Source organism: Tupaia chinensis, unplaced genomic scaffold (genome assembly GCF_000334495.1).
Source record: "Tupaia chinensis unplaced genomic scaffold, TupChi_1.0 Scaffold000262_1, whole genome shotgun sequence".
Lineage (NCBI taxonomy): Eukaryota > Metazoa > Chordata > Mammalia > Scandentia > Tupaiidae > Tupaia > Tupaia belangeri.
In genome coordinates, this window is record NW_006159742.1 from 213515 (window position 1) to 228500 (window position 14986).

The 14986-nt window shown below is 42.4% G+C and overlaps 1 pseudogene; it reads left to right on the forward strand.

The window, feature by feature from the left end:
- The first annotated feature begins 14362 nt into the window (after positions 1 to 14362).
- LOC102482799 (60S acidic ribosomal protein P2 pseudogene) lies at positions 14363 to 14725 on the forward strand (annotated as a pseudogene).
- Positions 14726 to 14986: the final 261 nt, after the last annotated feature.

Genomic DNA, 14986 nt, shown 5'->3' on the forward strand with positions numbered 1-14986 from the left:
GTCTCCTGACCCACTTACAGCTGACCTTCTCTTTGTCTCAGCCCTATTTATGCTCCCATCTCTCGCCCACTGGTCCAACTGGTTATTTTCCTTCTCTGGGCACAAGAGAAGGAAAAGCCTACTAATCTCAGTCCTGAGGTGAAGCCAAATGGGCAGGCGCTCTTACAGACACCTGGGAACTTCCAGTTCTGAATGGGAGGAGGGGTGCCCTGAGCTGAAAAAGTGCTATCTTCCTAAAAAGTGCTCAGATTCTTTAAAGAGTTTCAGTGAGAGACAGGAGGAATCATGTGGGGATGGGGGGGGGTCTTCAAAACGTTCATGAAAATATTTTATGAAAAATGGGGCTAACCCCATACCCTAATGGTTAAAGGAACTGGATTCCACATGGACAGTTGTGGTTCAAATTCTGGACTCAATGGCTTAGAAACACATGTGTATGCATGCCCAAAATGCTGAAAATACGAAGAGATGGAGGAGAAGGGCTTGCAGTGTGAACACTCCCCATGGAACCTGCTTTATCTCTCTCCCTCTCTCTCTTTCTCTCCCTCTCTCTCTTCCTCCCTCTCTGGTGAGCACACATGCCCTCTAGAAAATTTTTTTAAAAAGGAAAAAAGAAATCTGAATGGGTCAGAATCTTGGCAGGAAATAGAGGGAACATTTTAAAACAGGTGATTTCAAAAACCTTTTTTTAAAAAAAAAAAAGAAAAAAAGAAAAAGCCATGCATGGATTTCTACTTTTTTTTTTTTTACCACAATAAACGCACACTTTAACTCCATTTTTCCTGAACTTTTTGAAGTTTCTTCTTGTAATATCTGCTACGTACCTTGTGGTTGGCTTCTGAGAATTAAACGGGATGACCATGTAAAGTTCTTCGGACGATGCCAACACCTACTATCTCCAATAAAAGTTAATTATTACGTGACAGCACTACCAGATGAAGCAGCTGGCATCAGTCCAAAGCCTGACCAGTTGGGGCTGTTGGCTCAAGTTAAAAAAGTGATAAAGGAGGGTTAAATTTTGGGATGAATTACACCTACCCCTTCCGGAGCAACCTTTGACTATAGAGACCTAGGATGAACCAGGAGCCAGAAGAACAGTCTGGTTTTAACAGCGTCAGCCTTGGTAGGGCCTCTTGGGGTTGGCCTTCGTAATAATAGGAAGTGCTGAGTCATCCTGCCCCTGTGTTAGAGTGGGGGCGGGGTGGGACTGAACTCCTCAGTGGCAGGCCTCCCAGAGGAGCATTCCAGGGCCTACTCTGTCCACTCTGGTCTCCTGACCCACTTACAGCTGACCTTCTCTTTGTCTCAGCCCTATTTATGCTCCCATCTCTCGCCCACTGGTCCAACTGGTTATTTTCCTTCTCTGGGCACAAGAGAAGGAAAAGCCTACTAATCTCAGTCCTGAGGTGAAGCCAAATGGGCAGGCGCTCTTACAGACACCTGGGAACTTCCAGTTCTGAATGGGAGGAGGGGTGCCCTGAGCTGAAAAAGTGCTATCTTCCTAAAAAGTGCTCAGATTCTTTAAAGAGTTTCAGTGAGAGACAGGAGGAATCATGTGGGGATGGGGGGGGGTCTTCAAAACGTTCATGAAAATATTTTATGAAAAATGGGGCTAACCCCATACCCTAATGGTTAAAGGAACTGGATTCCACATGGACAGTTGTGGTTCAAATTCTGGACTCAATGGCTTAGAAACACATGTGTATGCATGCCCAAAATGCTGAAAATACGAAGAGATGGAGGAGAAGGGCTTGCAGTGTGAACACTCCCCATGGAACCTGCTTTATCTCTCTCCCTCTCTCTCTTTCTCTCCCTCTCTCTCTTCCTCCCTCTCTGGTGAGCACACATGCCCTCTAGAAAATTTTTTTAAAAAGGAAAAAAGAAATCTGAATGGGTCAGAATCTTGGCAGGAAATAGAGGGAACATTTTAAAACAGGTGATTTCAAAAACCTTTTTTTAAAAAAAAAAAAGAAAAAAAGAAAAAGCCATGCATGGATTTCTACTTTTTTTTTTTTACCACAATAAACGCACACTTTAACTCCATTTTTCCTGAACTTTTTGAAGTTTCTTCTTGTAATATCTGCTCAAAGTAGAAATGAATGGAAGTGAAGCTAAGGGGGAAAATTAGATGTATTTTATAGAAGATAGATGGCACCTACTTTATTAATTTCCCAATCTTGTCTGTGCAATCTGAGGGCACTGCCAGAGTTCCAAAGACAGCTTGCCATCTTTTCTTTTCAAAATTCTCCCTGTAATAAATATCAGTTTTAGAAACTAATTGACCCTTGCTCTCCACCATAGGCCTGTGAGATAAATGGTTTGTTCTGATTTTTAGGCTGCAGAGCTCTGCAGCAGACTGGATATCCTGAATAATGGTGCTGGTCAACTCTGGGAGCAAAGAAGTGAGATAGGAAAAAGCGTTTTGGCATCTTCGCTTACTGGGGAACCTATATTGGCAAAAATACTAACCTTTTAAAGTCTATTTATTTATTCCATAAGTGAGAGAGATAAACAGCACCTCCAGCAGGGTCTTAACACTGAAATTCACCCCTAATCTCAGCCAGCTCTGGATGATGGACACTTGTACCTGGAATTCTTAGAGATGTGCTCAGATGCAAACCAGGAGCCCTCCCATGTGGGTCAGGTTCACAGAGCATTGCCTTTTTCTGCTGCACCACTATCAGGGCTCCTGCTTTTTGAAGCCTTGAGACTACTACTCCCAGCCCTACGTTTCTTTGCTTATTTTCTCTCTTGTGAAATGCAAAGTGGTTAGAAGTCTCATGCATGAGGACTGAGTGGTCACAAATGCCTCCTCTGTCCCCACTGCTCCTCTTGCAATTCTAACCACAGTCCCTGCAAGTGACAGGAGGTGCAAAGGGCTGGGCAGTTCAGAGAGCAGCCACCACCATCTCTGCCACTTCCTTCCCTCTTTGGTACGAGTCTCTGAGAGGGCACTGTCCTATGCAGTGGCCATTCCTTGTCCCTCATGTGACGTAAAGCCCAGCCATCCACTGTGGCATGCACGCCTGGCTGGGACAGCATTCTCCACAATGGTCACCAAGGAGGGCTGTAGGTGACTGAGTGCTGATTCTCTCCCTGAGCCATGCATGCCCCTCCAGAAACACCTCAAAAGAGATGCTTTCTGGGAACCAGCAGTTAGCGTAATGGCTATGTTGCTGGACTCCCACGTAGTCGAACGCGGTTCGTGTCACGGTTCATGTCCCGGACCTGGCGGCTTAAAACTCACTCTGGGCGCGTGTGCGTGTGTGCCCAAGGTCCAGAGAGGAGAATGGAGGAGAAGGGATTGTGGCGTGGCCATCCCACCTGGGGGGGTGATTTCTCGTTTTCTGTCTCTATGTCTCTCTCTCTCTGTCTGGCTAGCGCACGCGCCCTATAGCGAAAACCTCTCTAAAAAAAAAAAAAGAGAGAGAGAGAGATGCTTTCTCAGCAGAGAATGAGGACTGCTTTTTGGTTTGTAGAGGGCACCAGGTAGCCCATTTCCTGATCTTGAGATCATTCTTCTTGACCAACATTTTAAAAGGCTTCCCATCTGCTCCCCCGGTCTTGAGTTCTGGCTTCAATATTTGTGCTAACTTCCAGGTCCTCAAAATTTGTTTTCAGTTTGTTAGAAACTGATTTTTGTTGTCGTTGTTGTTTGGTTCCTGGTCTGTGTGTCCATATTAGTTCTCCTGGTTGTAAACAAAATGAACCAATACAACTCTTTTTTAATTGCCAGAGCGTGTCAATTTGCTGAGGGGGGAAAAAAGAGAGACAGCACCGCTTAATAGGGCATGTTCATGCTACAAGCCCTTCTCCTTCATTTCTCCATCCTGTTAGGATTTTAGACATGCTTGTGCCCATGCATGACATGTTTTCAAGCCTCTCGTGCTGGGATTTGAAATGATGTCAGCCATGTGAGATCCAGCTTCCTTAAACACTAGGCTATGGGCTAGCCCCATAATTTCTTTTATTTTGTTTGATTTTTGCAAAGAGTTATGAAGAAACAGGACAGAATAATGGGAAGAGATCTGAGAATTAACTATTAAGAGTTACATAAATTATCAGACCAGTAGGTGGCGTAGTGGTTAAGGCACTGGACTCCCATGTGGCCAGCCGCAGTTTGAGTTCCATACCTGGCGGCTTGAAATTCCCTCTGGGTACATGTGTGTGTGCATGCATGCCCAAAATCCTGAGAGGGGACCAAAGGAGAAAGGATTATGAGGTGGCCATCCCCCCAGGTGGTGATTTTGATTTCTGTCTCTCTGGCAAGTGCTTGCACCCTATAGCAAAAATCTTTCTAAAAAAAAGCAGAGTTATATAATTATTTTATTAACATTTCTGATTATAAAACACTGTAGAGTCCTTTTACCAGATTTTAAAAGTTTGAGAAAGCGTAACTTGCCAAGGTAAAGAGCATAATAATCTGGGACCAGCAGTTAGCATAATGGCTATGTCGCTGGACTCCCATGTAGTCCACTGTGGTTTGCATCCCGGACCCGGTGGCTTAAAACTCTACGCTGGGCGCATGTGCGTGCATGCCCAAGATCCCGAGAGGAAAATAGAGAAGTGATTGCGGTGTCGCCATCCCCTCTGGGGGGTGATTTCTCGCTTTCTGTCTCTCTGTTTCTCTCTCTCTCTGGCTAGCGCACGCACCCTATAGCAAAAAAAAAGTCTCTCTCTAAAAAAAAAAAAAAAGAGCATAATAATTTCACCACCAAGGGCAATGACTGTCCACATTTTGATATATTTTCTTCCAATTTTTCTTTCCTGTGAGTTTAAGTAGGAATAATAAGCCTATTTGTATTAATAGCTTCCTTCAGCTGGCACTGTGACATACATATTTGTTAGTATTACTAACAACTCAGAAAGATAAATTAAAATGGTAGAAACTGAGTCCCAGGTAAGTGTTAGTAACCTGTTTGAGTCAGGATTCAAATTCACATTTGTCTCACTCCCAGGCCAAAACTTTTTTAGGAAGTGGACTCTAAACTGGAGCCCTTTAGTGGGTTTTATGGAGACAATAAAATGCTAAGAGAGGGATGTGGGGAGGTTGATACTCTTCTTAGTGATGGTCTGGTCTCTAGCTTATCATTAAATCAGACCTGCTGAAAGACATTTCTTCATCTGTATACAGCCATTTTAAAAGAGAGATTTATTTCCCCATGAATCCAAAATAGTACTGCCTGTCATCGTAAGCTGACTAGAAAGCAGGGGAGAGACACCTCGGAAACATTCACAGAGCAGCCCAGCTGGGCACACACTGAAAGAGAAAGGGGAGTAAATCTTTGGCTGCTGGGGCCACATTCAACACTGCAGGAGCCCAGGCAATGTCTTGGCTGCTAGGCCGTGCCAGCTGCAGATAAGTCAGCGCAGCAGGGTCCAGGGCTCTTGGCCAGACATGAATAGAAGTCAGCGAGGACAGACATGTAGTTGTAGTTCTGCTAAAAACATCTGGGCCCAGACAAAAATACATGTCAGGCTATTCCTGTACCAGCCCTGTGCTATCTTTGGGGCATTAAAGTAAGTACATACAAAGACAGGCTTTCTTGCCCATAAGGAGTTTCATTCATTGAACAAATATTTATTGAGCACCTACTATGTGCCAGAGATTGTGTGGGCTGTATGGATACATCAGTGAACAAAATGAACAAAGATCCTTGCTCTGTGGAGCTGTTTGGTGGGAAAAGCTAGACAATAGACAATAGGCATTAAGTGTAATTGAGGCAATGGTGCTAATTCCACAGCCTCTCATGGTTGAGATGAAGAGCAAACTTTACCGGAAAGCTCACAAGTGGAGAGTCAGCAAGAGGTACACGGTCCTTCGATCAGATAGTCTTTAAATCCATTCGTTTCATTTGTTGGTGTTTGCTTCTATTATATTCCTTTTTTTTCTAATTTATAAAACATTTACATTGCTCAATATATTTAAAGTGTCACCTTCATCTCTATCCCCAATCCTCTTTTTTCCTGTTTTAATTTATATTTTATCTTATAATTTTTTATTTATTTTTCCAGGAAATTTGTTTTTAGCAAAATAAACATTCATATCCTCTATCCTTTCTTAAACAAAAACATCTCATACTATACATATCTTTTGTCTATCTCTCCATCTAATTTTCTGCTCTGAATCTTGGCTTTCAGAGAGCTTTTCCTTTTTTTCTCTTTTACAATTGCTCTGTTCTCTATTTTGATCAGACATCACAATTTGTTTAACAAATCCCCTATTGGTGGATATTTGGATGTTTATAATCTTTTACTATTATAAAATTGTCACAATGAATAATTTCCTGCATGCATTGAGATTGAGTTTGTAGAGTTTTGTTTTGTTTTGTTTTGTTTTTAGGTTTTTGTTCATTTCTTTTGTGAAAATGAGAGAGACAGAGAGGCATGCCTAACAGGACTTCACTCTTCTCAGTCACCTCCCCCCTCAGACTTCACAGCCAGCCAGGATCATGGGTGAGCAGGCCTAGCATGCACAGATTGACTGGGAATCCAACATGTGATCTTCCATATGAATCTAACTTTACTTGAGCAGTGTATTACCACAGTTTCATGAAACTGGACTTTTGCAGAGATTAGTTTTTTTTTTAATTGCCAAATGGCACATATGCTTGCCAAAGAGAGAAGGAGAGGGAAAGGGAGAAAGCATCTCCCAGTGGTGCATGGTCCTGTCACAATTCCTTCTCCATTTCTCCATCCTTCCGGGATGTTTTTACTCACACCTGCCCTGTGTTTCCAAGACATCAGAGCTGGGATCTGAATGATGGTTGGTCATGTGGGATCTGGCTCCCTTAATCACTAGGTTACAAAGCCAGCCTTGCAGAGATTCTTAAAACTAGATCTGACAAATTAACAGGTAAATGCAAATGTGGTTTTATTGATTAATTATTCCTCCTAGAGGTCATATTACTCTTATCAGTAATGATGACAGCACCTGTTTTTCCTGTCTCACCAAAAGAGTGTAGTAGCAAATGTTTTGAGTTTGCCAGTCACCACAGTGAGCATCAATATTTTGTAACTTAATTTATTGGGTCATCAGGACAAATGATGCATTTTTACAGAGAAAAATACATTATGATTTTCCCAACAACCTAATACTTTTAACATAAGCAGAATTGAGTAGTTTTTCAGATATTTAAGGGCCGTTTTCTTTTAAATGACTTTTCTTCTCTGAAAAGTCAGTTCACCTTTTCTTTTTCTTTCCTTTGTACCTTTTAGGGGGAGTTCTGAATATTCTTTTTTATTAATTTTTCTTTTGTACTTTAGAATCAACTTGCTCATTCCAGAAAAAAAAAAATGCTTCCTGTTAATGTGATCACTGTAAGTTTATATCTTGAACTCGAGGAGAACTAGCATCTCTACACTCTTGTATGTGTTAGTCTAACAACATGGCACATCTTCCTACTCTGGTGTTTCACAGGAGTGCTTCACAGTTTCCTCATATCGGGGTTGCACATTTCTTTGTACTCATTCAGCAAAACCACAACCGGATGCAGCTGAGTATGGCTGGAGAAAAACCCACCACCATACTGACTGGCCATCCTGTAAACATATGACCGAGCCTTGGGCAGTGCCTCTGTGCTCCAAGGCCATTGCACTGCCTGGTCCTCTGTCTCCAGCTCCCCAGACAACTCTTCCACCTTCCCTCTCCTCTTCATCCTCATTCAGCTGACTGCCTTGTTTCTACCTCACTGAGAAAAACAAAACAAAACAAAAATCTGAAGGGAGTCTTTGTTATTTTCCTAAGGTCAGACACCCAAATTCAAATCTCTTCATACACTTTATTTTCTGGGAAAGAAGTACAGATCAATAAACAAATAAACAAACACAAAGTACTGTGTACTTCCTTAAAAAAAAAAAAAATACAAACGTCAATGTAGATGTAAATACGTCTTTTGGATTCTTTTCTAATACAAAAGAAAGAAACTGGTTCCTCCAGAACCTTCCCCAGAATACCAGCCTTGAAGAATTCCATGAGAGAGAAGAGAAAGCAGGGAGAACCTCAATAATGTCAGCTGGGGTTCAGCCCCGCAGCAGAGGGGGGATCCAAAGCTCAGGCTGCGCCAGCTCACTCTGCCCCACTTGGCCCACTGGGAAAAACCTGGCCTCACCTAAACATGTGTGCTCTGTCTTGACCACTGCAGCTGGACTGGTCTGGGAGTGCCAGGTTCACAGGACCCCTCAGCGTTTCCTCATATCGGGGTTGCACATTTCTTTGTACTCATTCAGCAAAACCACAACCGGATGCAGCTGAGTATGGCTGGAGAAAAACCCACCACCATACTGACTGGCCATCCTGTAAACATATGACCGAGCCTTGGGCAGTGCCTCTGTGCTCCAAGGCCATTGCACTGCCTGGTCCTCTGTCTCCAGCTCCCCAGACAACTCTTCCACCTTCCCTCTCCTCTTCATCCTCATTCAGCTGACTGCCTTGTTTCTACCTCACTGAGAAAAACAAAACAAAACAAAAATCTGAAGGGAGTCTTTGTTATTTTCCTAAGGTCAGACACCCAAATTCAAATCTCTTCATACACTTTATTTTCTGGGAAAGAAGTACAGATCAATAAACAAATAAACAAACACAAAGTACTGTGTACTTCCTTAAAAAAAAAAAAAATACAAACGTCAATGTAGATGTAAATACGTCTTTTGGATTCTTTTCTAATACAAAAGAAAGAAACTGGTTCCTCCAGAACCTTCCCCAGAATACCAGCCTTGAAGAATTCCATGAGAGAGAAGAGAAAGCAGGGAGAACCTCAATAATGTCAGCTGGGGTTCAGCCCCGCAGCAGAGGGGGGATCCAAAGCTCAGGCTGCGCCAGCTCACTCTGCCCCACTTGGCCCACTGGGAAAAACCTGGCCTCACCTAAACATGTGTGCTCTGTCTTGACCACTGCAGCTGGACTGGTCTGGGAGTGCCAGGTTCACAGGACCCCTCAGCAACCTATGATGGTCTAAGGGAAGAGTGGGGCCTAGTTTCCATGGCCAAGGTCTTTTTTGAATCTAATTGATGTGGTTGATTGAAAGCCTGGAGAGATGATAGCCAGACTAAGAAAACAAGGCAAACACTAAGCAATTCATAACCAAGACAGAATGACACATCTTATGTTTAATCACTGATACAATAATTTACTTAATTATGTAGTAGAGACAATCCAGGGATATGATAGTATATAACAAGTCACTAATCATGGGGTATAGGAGGTAAATACAAAACATGTTTGAGAATGGAGAGATCTCATGCACTGGACTATCAGGGCGTGGTTGTCTTAATGGGAAGCAGAGGTCTAAAGATTTTTATCTTTGGCATAACCAAGTGTTGAGGAGGTGTTTGCCAAACGAACCTAAATAGGAGCAGGACATAGAACACTGGTGACCCACATAGTATCTGATGGACCTGTTCTTAGGAAGGACTCGATTTAGCCAGCAGAGGGCAAGAGAACACAGAAGCCAATCCTGAATTTATGGTCTTAGGAATGTTTGGAATAGAAAGACCACGTGGGTGTCTTTGCAAATGCAAAGCATAAAAAAACAATGAAAAATGTGACTCTTTTAAGGGAATATATTTAAAAATACACTTTATCCTAAATCAGAGACTGATGACTATGGGCATTACAATAAATTCTTTTTTATAATAAGTCAGAATTTCTTTAAATGGTGCCTGTATTTCTTTATAGGTCCTTTAATGCTTGTTAAAAATAGGGAAATATGGCTGAAAATTTTGACCTAAATACTTCAGTTTAGAGTTTCCGGAGAAACAAAGGTAAAGTCTCTGGGCTCAAAGGCAGTGGTGCAGGCAGTAGCATAGTGATCAGCAAAGCTGAAAACCACATGGCTGACATCAGCTCAGATCCTCAGGTTGAGCTGAAAATAACTCAAACATATGCACACATGCCTAGGGTCTCGACAAGGTGGGGGATTAGAAGAGGATATGACCCTGTCAGGGGAACCCTTCTCTCTGTGTCTCTCTTGCATACTCTCTCTCTCGTGTGCTCTCTTGCATATCCTCTCTCTCATGAAATAAATTAAATTTTAAAAATAAGAGAAAGTTGGAGCTGGCAGATGATGTGGTGTTAGGGGTGCTGAACTCCCACATGGGCAACAGCAGTTCAAGTCCTGGATTTAGCGACTTGCTTCCTCACTTTCTCTCTTTCTCTTGCTCTCGCTCTCAATCTGTCCCTCTCTGGTCAAATTTAAATAAATAAATAAATAAATAAAGTTAAATAAAATAATTCTTTTTTTGTTTTTGGTTTTATAACTTTATTTGAAAGTCAGCAGTTATTTCTCATCCACATTGACTGCAGATTTTTGAAAGTCGTAACAGGTACTCAGGTCACCAGAGTATAGAGCTTGTTGAGTGAATCTTCATCCTCCTTACGTTTTATGAACAACTGCACATAGATACAATACGGGACGTTCCTTATTTCTTTGGCCCAGACACCCTTGTTGATCCTGGTTTCAGTGCGCACATCTGGAATCCCCGTCTCCTTCATGGCAAGTTTCTGGATTTCTTTGAGTGCCTGGGGGACACATTTCTTTCTTTTCTTTTTTTGGAGAGATTTTCGCTATAGGGCGCATGCGCTCGCCAGACAGAGAGAGACAGAAAGCAGGAAATCACCCCCCAGGGTGGATGGTCACGCCACAATCCCTTCTCCATTCTCCTTTCGGGATCTTGGGCATGCACGCACACACGCCCGGCGTGAGTTTTTTAAGCCACCGGGTCCGGGACGCAAACCGTGGTTGACTACGTGGGAATCCAGCGACATAGCCATTACGCTAACTGCTGGTTCCCAAGGGGACACGTTTCTTAAAGCGCAGACCATGGATGTGCTTGTGAATGTTGATGGTGTATTCCCAGGTCACCACCTCATTGATGGCAGGAGGGCCCTTCTCGCCATCCTTCTTTGTGGGAGCCATTCTGCCCGGCCTAAGTTGGAAAGAAGCAAAATAATTCTTTTTTAAAAAGTAAGAGAAATCCTGAAGCTTTAATAAACTTACATAGCAGTGTTTTATCTTGTACCTCTCAGAAACAGGCTTTAAACAATGTGAGGCTATTGCAAATATGGCATGTAATGACATTTTTAAATGGGCTGATTATTCAAAACAAAATATGTTTAGTTTATCGAAAAAGAAAGAATGGAGGTGGGAAGAGTAAGAGAAGGAGCTGCCCTTTCGAGGAGACAGAGGGAGAGGGCAGAGTGAGGCCTCAGTCGAAGCCCAAGGCCAGGGACCATCATGTGTCTGCCCCCTCCAGTGTCCACCAGCCACCTTCACCACCACCACCACCACCACCACCAACATGGCTAAAAGTGCACTTACTAATGTGAAAGTAAACTGTTTTGGCTTAAAATGGCTGATGTACTCTTACATTTGAATTGTTTTAATAAGCCAAAATCGTATCTATTAGGCTGGTTTTTAACAGTTTTGAAGTGGGTATGAAGTTATAGCCAATTATGCTAGTTATATTTTAGTTGGTCACAGAAAGTCTACTTTTTACGCTATTTGTGTAGCCTACCTTCCACCTGTAGCCAATATCTCTCTACCTCATTCCCTCACTTACTTTTTTTTTTTTTTTTTTTACGACACTCTCCCTTTTCTTCATTACACATGTCACTCTTCACATTCTGCCCACATGTATTCCCTGTAAACCACGCAGCTAGCTGTAGTGGAAAGCCATCAAAAGGCTGCCTGATTTAAATCGCCCACCTTTTTGTTTAAATAAACTCTGTTAAATTTTGGTTTATATAAATATGCTTTTAACACTAATCAAATGCAGACTCCAGACCCAGAGAGAAAAATCACAGCAAAGTTCTTTCAGGTATTTAATTTAAATGTGCTGTTCATACATCTAGCTTTTTTTTTTTTTTTTTTTGGAATTATTTATTTAATTTTACTTATTTATTATTATTATTCAATTTGACCAGAGAGAGACAGAGAGAGGGACAGAGACAGAGAGTGAGAAAGCAAGCCACCAGGTCTGGCACTCGAACCGTGGTTGGTTATGTGGGAGTCCAGCACACCACCTGCTGGCCCCACACTTAACTTTTTTTAAGTTTATTTCTTCTCTGGGCTAGAGAAAGAGAAAGAGAGGGAGAGAAAGAAAGAAAGAGAGAGAAAAAGAGAGAGAGAGCATTCTCAACAGAGTATTGACTCCACAATTCACCCCCCAGCATCAGCAAGCCCACAGCACAGGCAAGAATGTACCCAAGTCTTTAGGGAGGTCTCCAGATATGAACTGGGAACCTTCCCATGCGGGTCAGCCTTGCAGAGTGCCACCACACAGTCCCTACACACTTACTTTGCGGGAAACAGAATGGAAAATCCCCTAGGCTGAAAGTCTGGAAACCAGACATCTAGCTCAAACCTGGCCATTATTTGGGCAAGTTATTGAGCCTCTCTCATTCCATTTATTTGTTGTTTTTTGTTTGTTTCTTTCTTTTGTTTTTTCTTCATCTACAAAAGAGAGGGATGAGCCCAAGTGATCTCAGAGATCCCTAACACCTTAAAGATCCTAAGAGTCTATTCATTCTGTCCTCACTGTTTCTGTCTTGGTTAACATGTGAGCAGGCATGCATATAGGATGTTTGTCCTCAGTCCAGAAAATACATAGCTTAAAGAAGGCTTTTTTAAACTCTAAGAAAGTAATTTTTACAAATAGAATTTTAGACCTGAAGGTAGGTAATAAGAAAATTCATTTTATGGGGCCAGCAGGTGCCATGGTGTTAGGGCACTGGACTCCCACATGGCTAGCCATAGTTCAAGACCTGGACCTGGTAGCTTGCTTTCTCACTTCCTCTCTCTCTCCTTCTCTCCCTGTGAGCACATGTACCCTATAGCAAATGAAAAAAAAAATAATTATAATAAATAAGATACATTATTTTATTTTATTTTTTAAAGAATTATTTTATTTAACTTTATTTATTATTATTATCATTATTATTTTCCTATTTGATCAGAGAGACACAGAGAGAGAGAGAGGAAGTGAGAAAGCAAGCCACCAGGTTTGAGACTTGAACCGTGGTTGGCCATGTGGGAGTCCAGCGCCTTTAACCACCATGCCACTTGCCGGCCCCGAATAAGATACATTATTTTTTAAAAAAAAATTCATTTTATTTATGTGCTAGATGGTGGATTTGGTGTATTCTAAACTACACCTGTAAAGATAGGCGGGAGGTTGTAAACACAGGCTGCTTTTACACATCTCCAGCTTTCCTGAACTATACCCTAAATACCTTAGGGTACTGTGCATTCGAGGTAGTCATTAAGAGAATTTTTAGGTTGTCAGAAAAGTCCTGTCTTTTTTCTATGTTTCTCTATGCAAAATTGCATCATGACTTTTCTGACAACCCAATAGATAGGATGGCCAAGTTCTAATATTCCGCAGTACGGGAAGAAGTATTACTTTCTACCCAAATTTAGACCATCTGTAGCAGTTGAAATTCCTTCAGTTCTAAGTAACAGAATATTCGAGCACAGAGGCTTAAATCTTGAGGAACAGGAAGTTCCAGGTGTATTGGGCTGTCAATGGTATCACCCCAGAATTAACACCTCATGGTTACAAATGTCTGCCAGATCTAGGCAGCCAAACCTCACAGAAGAGCTCCTCAAAGCAGGAAGGGATGAGGGTGGACAAACATAACTTTCTTTTCATGCAGCTCTTGTTCTTATCAGGGAGGAAGGTCTGTCCACAGCACACTTGCTCTTATCTTTCACTGGGCCAGAACTAAGTCGCATGCCTTCTTCAGGACAGGGAAACAGGATTTCTTCTGGTTTAAGTCAGTCCTGGTTCATATCTCAGGGTGCAAGAGTATACTTACTATTGTTACAATTACTACTAGGCATAATGCTGCCAAAACAAGAGTCCTTTCTCCAAAAATGAAGGCGGGGGGTACTTATTCAATGGCCAATCAATCTTTTCTTCCAAATGATCTTGGAAAGAAACTAGGGACAAATTTATACTGCTAAAACAAAATAGTGATCAAATGCACTTGTGGGGCTAGTAGATGATGTAGCAGTTATGTTGTTGGACTCCCACATGGCCGATGTGGTTCGAGTCCCAGACCCGGTGTCCTGAAACTCATGCCAGGTGTGTGTGTGTGTATGCCCAAGATTTCAGGAGTAGAATGGAGAAGAAGGGATTGTGGTGTGGCCAACCCCCCAAGGGGTTATTTCTCACTTTCTCTCTCCCTGTCTCCTGTCTCCCTCCAGCTAGCACACATGCCCTAAGCTAAAAACTTCTAAAAATAAAATTAATTAATTAATTAAATAAAATGCACTTGTGGCACTGAGCTATCAAAAGGTAAGAAACAGCTGTTGAGCTTTTATTGCTCCTTGACGCCATTGAGGTTGCACATGCAAGGAGACCTGTCGGCTGCTGCCGAGATGCCCTACGTCGCCTCCTACCTGCTGGCCGCGCTTGGGGGCAATACTTCCCCCAGCGCCAAGGACATCAAGAAGATCTTGGACAGCATGGGCATTGAAGTGGAGGACGATTGGCTCAACAAGGTCACCAGTGAGCTGAATGGAAAGAATATTGAAGATGTCATCACCCAGGGTATTGGCAAGCTGGCCAGTGTGCCCGCTGGTGGGGCTGTGGCCATGTCCGCGGCTCCAGACTCTGCAGCCCCTGCTGCTGGTTCTGCCCCTGGTGCAGCAGAAGAGAAGATGAGAAGAAGGAGGAGTCTGAAGAGTCAGACTACGACATGGGATTTGGCCTATTTGATTAAACTCCCCCTCCTCTGTAAATAAAGCATTTTTACATTAAAAAAGAAGAAGAAACAGCTGTTGGTAGAGTAGATGATCAACATTTTTGTATCCTTGAATCGATATCAACTAACCTGAGGAAGCCTGAATTCTTTGTACACCAGATTCTATAGACTTCTCAGATTTTTTCTTTGATCCTTTATGAGGTAGGAATTCATGAAAGTGGTAACTGATTCCAACCAACTCACTGCTTTTATTATAGGATGGAAGAGTCTAATAAGTTT